The sequence below is a fragment of the Sinohyriopsis cumingii genome, unplaced genomic scaffold (assembly GCF_028554795.1).
Source record: "Sinohyriopsis cumingii isolate HCF-2022 unplaced genomic scaffold, ASM2855479v2 utg000360l, whole genome shotgun sequence".
NCBI classification, from domain to species: Eukaryota; Metazoa; Mollusca; class Bivalvia; order Unionida; family Unionidae; genus Sinohyriopsis; species Sinohyriopsis cumingii.
Window position 1 is genome coordinate 905,321 of NW_028315892.1, and position 6,624 is coordinate 911,944.

The following is a 6,624-nucleotide window of genomic DNA, read 5'->3' on the forward strand; positions in this document are numbered from 1 at the left end:
TCAGTAACTGTTACAAGTCTACAGTGACTGTAATAAACTAAGTCATAGAAGGAAGAGAAACTGAAAAGTTTTGTAAAACTTAACAAAGAACTTAATTATCAGTGTCTTCAAAAGAAAATCAAAGAGTGACATATAATTATGAACTGAATCCAAAATAACATTATTAAGGTCCAAAACAAAAACAATGAAATGTTCAGAATCATTTTCAGATACAAGAATATACTTGTTTGCCAACAATCCTGATGTGTCAAAATGGTGTCATTCCGAGCTTGTTTGAATAATTCCCACTAGTTCCAAAATTTATTATAGTCCAATGAGCACTTTCCATTTCCACTGAATAGTCCAAACATTTCCAAAATCATTTTCTTCTTAACTTTGTAAGGACAGTTAATATTCAACCTAACTAGGATTTTTGAAGTCTTGGCAAGAGAGAGACAGAACTTTATCACCAGGTTGAAATAGTCTTACATTTGTACTTTTGATCTGCCTTAATTGTAATTTTGAGTGAGTAGACATAATATTATATCTTGCTACTTCACAATCAGGGATATAATTTAAAAAGTTTAGTACGAGATTCCTCTGTAAAAAAAGCATTTTCTTTTAACAAGTTCGTGGATTATATATGTCCAAAAAATAGTTCAAACGAACTGAAACCAGCCATTGACAACTTAAACAAGATCTGCAATATTTGGAAACATGATGTAAGACGATGTAAAAATGATGCAAGAACTTCTGACAGGTTTCATTGACTTCTAAATGACCAGCCAAGATAGTTTAATGAGCTAAACTATGCCTTTCCTGTCTATATGACATAAGAACAACATTTTGATAGCTCACTGACCACTCAGATGGTCTCGATTTTATCATAACAACCCATTTCCCCAAAACTATCAAGTTGTTTTGTCTGCAGAATCAGCTTCACTAATAACCCTCTGAAACAAACTGGATATATCAGGATCTTTTTCCTTTTCGACGACAAGTGAATGTCGTTTGCCAGCCTGATTTGAAGTAAGAGAATGAGTAGTTAAAATATGATCACAATGATCAATACCTTTTTATTGATCAGTAACAGGAGCAAAGTCTCATCAAAAGTCTGACCAACACATTTGTCAGGCAAAGGAATAATTTCCTGAAAAACATCTTTCCCATGAGCGTTATATTTTTTGCCATAGCTTTAGTAACTGCACAAGCAGGGTATAAATAAGGGATTTCGTTTTAAATAAGTCGTTGCCTATCAATAAATAAACATCATCAATGGCAAGGAATTCACAGCGCTGATAGTCTTTGGTCCTGAAACTAGGTGTGAAGACACATTAACATTATGGCGTGGAATTCGAAGAAAAAAGCACTCTCCTCCCTAAACAAGGACAATTTCAGCAGAAGAAGACTTCTCAGACAAAGGCAGAGTACCTGATAATACAATATTGCGAGAAACTCCTGCTTCCCTTAATATTTTATTGGGATAGGATTGACCCAATCACCAATAAGTGATATAAAACCTTTTGACATAAATGGCTTATAATTCTCCATATAATCTGACCGGGATTTATTTGACGTTTTTTTTTCCAATACATGAATATGACCTTGACCTCAAAGAAATTAACTTTCTCAATAGCTGTCTTTATTCTTTAGCAATTATAAATAACGTACCCGTTCTATTCACTGAATAATCAAAACAACTTTTTCTTCTTAAATAATAGCTAAATACAACATATAATTCGTCTGCAAACTCATTTTAACATACGAAATTATAATCCAAAATAGGAATGACTTTGATCGCTCAGTTCTCTTATATAAACCTTCAAGAGTCTTAATACGACTGTTTGTCGCAATAAACATCATGGTACAGATCTAACTACTTAATCTAACATTTCAAAATACCTGTTCACGTGATCTAATCTATAAACTAGGAAATAACATTTCTTCTAAGAACCCACCTAACCGACCTGTCTAGTGGGAAACAACCCAAAACGTGTCCATAGATTTATTATTAGTAACAGCAAACACGCGTGTCAGCATCTATTAATAGATACTATGCAATTTTGCGTTCATAATATATTAATATAGAACCTATGAACGTGCGAATTTTCAACTAAAGATAATCACTGCCATTTTCTGTCATGAATAATAATTTTAAAAAACATTTAATTATAGATCTACATCAATCAAAACCCTCTATTATTACTCTACTGTTTGTGTGTATGTACGTATAGCACGTGTGCATAAACATTCCGACACATTTCGCAGGATAGCAGGATTGTGTGCGTGAACAGTGATCCAAAAGCAGTTGCTGGATTGATTAAAATCAGATCTCCACTGCTGTACGTGAAGATCTGACAGCGACAACTTAGGGATCGCGTTCTGGTAACCTGTTATTACCATAATCGCTAATTTTATGAGTCAGTCAGATGAAGTCTTATATCTTTCCGTTTGGAGACTGAGCAGTATGGATGAAGAATAACAATGTGTACGGAACGATTTGATTCACTGTCAGATTTTTTAAAGCTGCGTTTCTGTTGGCAAATTCAAAGGTCACCAGAACATTACCCTTAAACGGTCGTCGTCATATCTTCACGTTTGACAGCGGAGATCTGATCTTATTGAGATTGCTGGATTGTAGTCTGTGTCTTTGAATAGTGATCAAAAAGGGGTTGCAGGATTATGAGACACGTGTATCGCACTAAAAACAAAACGGGTAGCTAGATTGTAAATGTGGCGTAATAGATTTTAGTTTTTTTTTGTAAAAATAAGATCATTCCGAAAATTCCCGTTTGGCTCCAGGAACAAACAATGTTAAATTACTGTTTGGCTCTAGAGTGCTTCTAAAGTAAACCAACAGTATGGCATAATTTTTAAAACAAACTTCTCATCTGTCTCTAGGGTGACCCATATATGAACTCGCCGGAAATGACAAATTTAGAACAAAACGGAAACAGGTAAGAGCTGAATGATTTTGTGTGTGTGTGTGTGTGTTTAAAATTTAAATTTCACACAACTACGTCAACAACATGAGTATAAGCCTAACATTAGATTATAAATCATGCCGGAAATACATGGAGAAAAACAAGACGCCCATGACATTAATTCACCAAAGAAAGACACCATACTAATATAAACCGATAGAATGAACGCATAATTCTGCATTGTTTTTACTAATATAGTGATATGGCTTCGCCTTGTGTATTCCCAAAGGAAAAACGAGTAATACAGTTGTGACATGTTTAGGACTTAAAAAGTTCCTATATGGTTCAAACCTATCAAACGCTTCAGGAGCGGATGATAAAATCAAAATGTACTTAAGGCACTATCTTCTGAGTTGACACAAGTACTTACACACCTCTTAACAATCACTGGACATTTACAGCATCCTAAGGATGGTATCTGAAAAATAAATGGCATGGCCACTACTAGAAAAAGGTAATCACGTTATTTCCAATGATTACCGCCCGTTGTCACTCACCAGTGTTCTTTGCAAAGAGCTTGCACATATGTTCTGTTCTAATCATGAATAACTTGGATAACTATATGATAAACATGATGCATTACGGAAATTTCAGAGTTCGAAACACATCTTGCTAAGTTATTAATGATCGAGCTAAAAATGTGGATAGAGGTGACCAAGTAGACAATTTCTATTTTTGACTTTGAAAAATCTTTTGACAGGTCCCCCATGAATTGTGGAATTGCAAGCAAAACTCAATGCTGGATATGCGCTTTTTATGTTTCCGAGAAAAATATGTAGTGACAAATGGTTCAAAATCTGACTGGTGTTACAAGTATATGCTCTTAAATCAAGTAATAAAAAAAAGTGAAAATCAACAAGGTTTGAAAAATTTAACAAATAATTTCTTTGCCTTGAATACAATGTGAAAATTGAAAAAGAACTTACGGTATTACAAATTAAATCCAAAATAATCATGATTATAGACACAACTCCTAATAATTTAAAATTCTGAATACACTTATTAAAAATCCAAATTAAGTTCAATGCTGAAGGAGTTGGTGTGTCTGTGATGACCTGTATCATGCTGATGTGCCAACAGTCTTTAATTGAAACACTAATAAAATTCCAAGTTTTAATTCACTGCAAATCCTAATGAATGTCTCTATCCAAGAATATTATTTTTTTGTGAGCACTCTGCATTTCCAGTGAAAATAATCATTGAATTAAATAATTTGAAGAAATAAATTCCAAAATAATAATGGACACAACAATAACACAAATTAATTATTTAGCACGAGCGAATAATCTTTCCAGTGACAAGATTGTATAGTTCCCTACTTGACCTCGGTTCACAATAAAACGGGGAAAAACAGAAGAAGCTAAACGTTACCTAATGCAACATAACCTTCTAGAAAGTTCTGAATGATTACAAAATAAAATGTTGTTTATTATTAGAAAGTCTGTTAGTAAAATTAGAATACATATCCTGGACAATATGAGGTAAATTGTAGGGGAATGCGAATAACATAGACCCAGACCCAAATAAACATATTTGCTTCTATTAATAATTATCCTGATAATAACCCATGGATTTAGATAATATTTTACTTCATATTAGTTGTTTATATAATAAAATAAAAACATAAAACAATTAAGGTCAAGTAGAAAATGAAGTTGATTTTTATACAAGATTATGTCCAATATGCAATGTTACTTTACAATAGCATATAATGAAATATAAAAAATAAAAACTAACAAGCAATGCAAAGTAAATAAACATAATACTAGTACAAAGTAGGTTCTAGAGTACCGCAAGGAACAATAATTTGACCAGCACTCTTCTCCTAGCAACATCAGTGACATCCTAATTTAAATTGACTAAGAACGTCGACTATTCGCAGATGACTATATGCTACTGATTAATCATAACCGAGCCTGATTCTAAGATGTTGCAAATGACATTAAAAAAGCTTGGACGATGGGTTCGAAAATGTGACATGCGATTCCAACTTAACAATGAACCATATGCTTATTGACAAGAAAGAAAAGACATAAAACCAAAATGTCGTATTTACTAGAAGATGCTATGTTAGAAAACCTCAATCAAACAAAATATTTAAATCTCACAATTACATATGATCTGAAGCGGAACCTTCAAATTTAACTCGAACTTTATGCCAATAAAGACGTATCTTATCTTGTCATCTTGCCCATAAAATGCGGAAGAACTCGCTAACAAAGGTTTAGTAAGACCTATTTTAGAATACGCTTGTACAGTACGGGACCCCAATTCCCAGGGTTTAGAAGATGAAATTGAAAAGATTTCGCAAAACGAGCAGCTTTGTTTGTTACATCTAATTATGACTATATGCCAGGAAGTATGACCTCGATATTGAATAATTTGTCTTGCAAACCATTATAAATACGTAAACATAGATTAGATTTTTACTACAAAGGTCTAAAAGCAAAGCAGATGTACCCTTCAATAGTTTAATGAAGCTTAAAAGAACCAGAGAATAAATCAAGACAATATACATATATATCATGCGATAGTTACAAATTCAGCTTATCCCCCCCCAAAAAAAAATATTAACCACAACTGTTTAATCCTCAGAAAACCCAATTAAGAAATCTAGTGGGGACACGTTTTTTCATAAAGTAAGTTCTTTTTGTTGTTGTTATAGGGTTTAACGCCATTTTTCCGCACACAATAGGCTATACATGGCGGCCAATATTAATGGTGGAAGAATAACCCCTGAAAACCCCAGAAAGAACCACCGACCCACGAGAAGCTACTGGCAAGCTTTCTCACATACCAACATTGGCTGAATCCGAGACTCGAACCTACGCAGACAGAGGTGAGATGGCAGTGATCCGTAACGGAGAGCACTTTAGACCACTCGGTTACTCGGGGACCCCAGTTCTTTCTGTAATGAAGCAAACCCGTCATTATGATCTAGCACCAAAATTATTATGATACACGAAGAACGAGCTGATAAGACTCAGTTTTGTACATCCTACTCTGCGACCGCTTCGGTGGCCTAGTGGATAGAGCGTCCGCCTCGGATGCGGGAGGTCGCGGGTTCGAAACCCGCCCGAGTCATATCAGAGAGACAAATGGTACAAACGGCTGCCTCGTTATACGCTCAGCATTACGAGGTTAGTGTTAGGACTTGTCGGCCTAGTGTCAGGATAATGTGACTGGGTTGGACATCATGCTACATATCTACCATATGATTCCTCAGTGCTAGAGATCACTGTAAACCACCACACATCGTAGCGATATGACTGAATATTTGTTAAATCTACGTTATAAATCCAAATCACACACACACACACAGCCTAATCTGCGAACCTATCACTTTTCACTACAAGAGACACGAAATGATTGTTTACATACAATTAAAAGTTAAGTCATAAAGCTGCTTTTATATACTGCTAAGACGTTTTCTTGTTCATGTAAAACCTAATCAGATCCAAACTGAATCTATACTTTACAGTCACTATCAAAACTTAAATTCAATTTCGACCAATTGACATTATGTCAATTAGCCCGTATACGTGTATATTGGATTCGCGGTACTAATTATATGAACAACTATGGACCAATCTAGAAATGGATGACCATAGCATAGAGTATATTAATTTGAATGGCCCATAATTAATATTGAAATGTAAAG

The 6,624-nt window shown here is 34.4% G+C and overlaps 1 non-coding gene across 1 annotated transcript; it reads left to right on the forward strand.

Annotated features, from left to right (window-relative positions):
- Positions 1-5,974: 5,974 nt before the first annotated feature.
- On the forward strand, positions 5,975-6,047 carry Trnap-cgg (transfer RNA proline (anticodon CGG)). The gene has a single exon. It is a non-coding gene; the product is annotated as a tRNA-Pro (tRNA).
- The last annotated feature ends 577 nt before the right edge of the window (positions 6,048-6,624 follow it).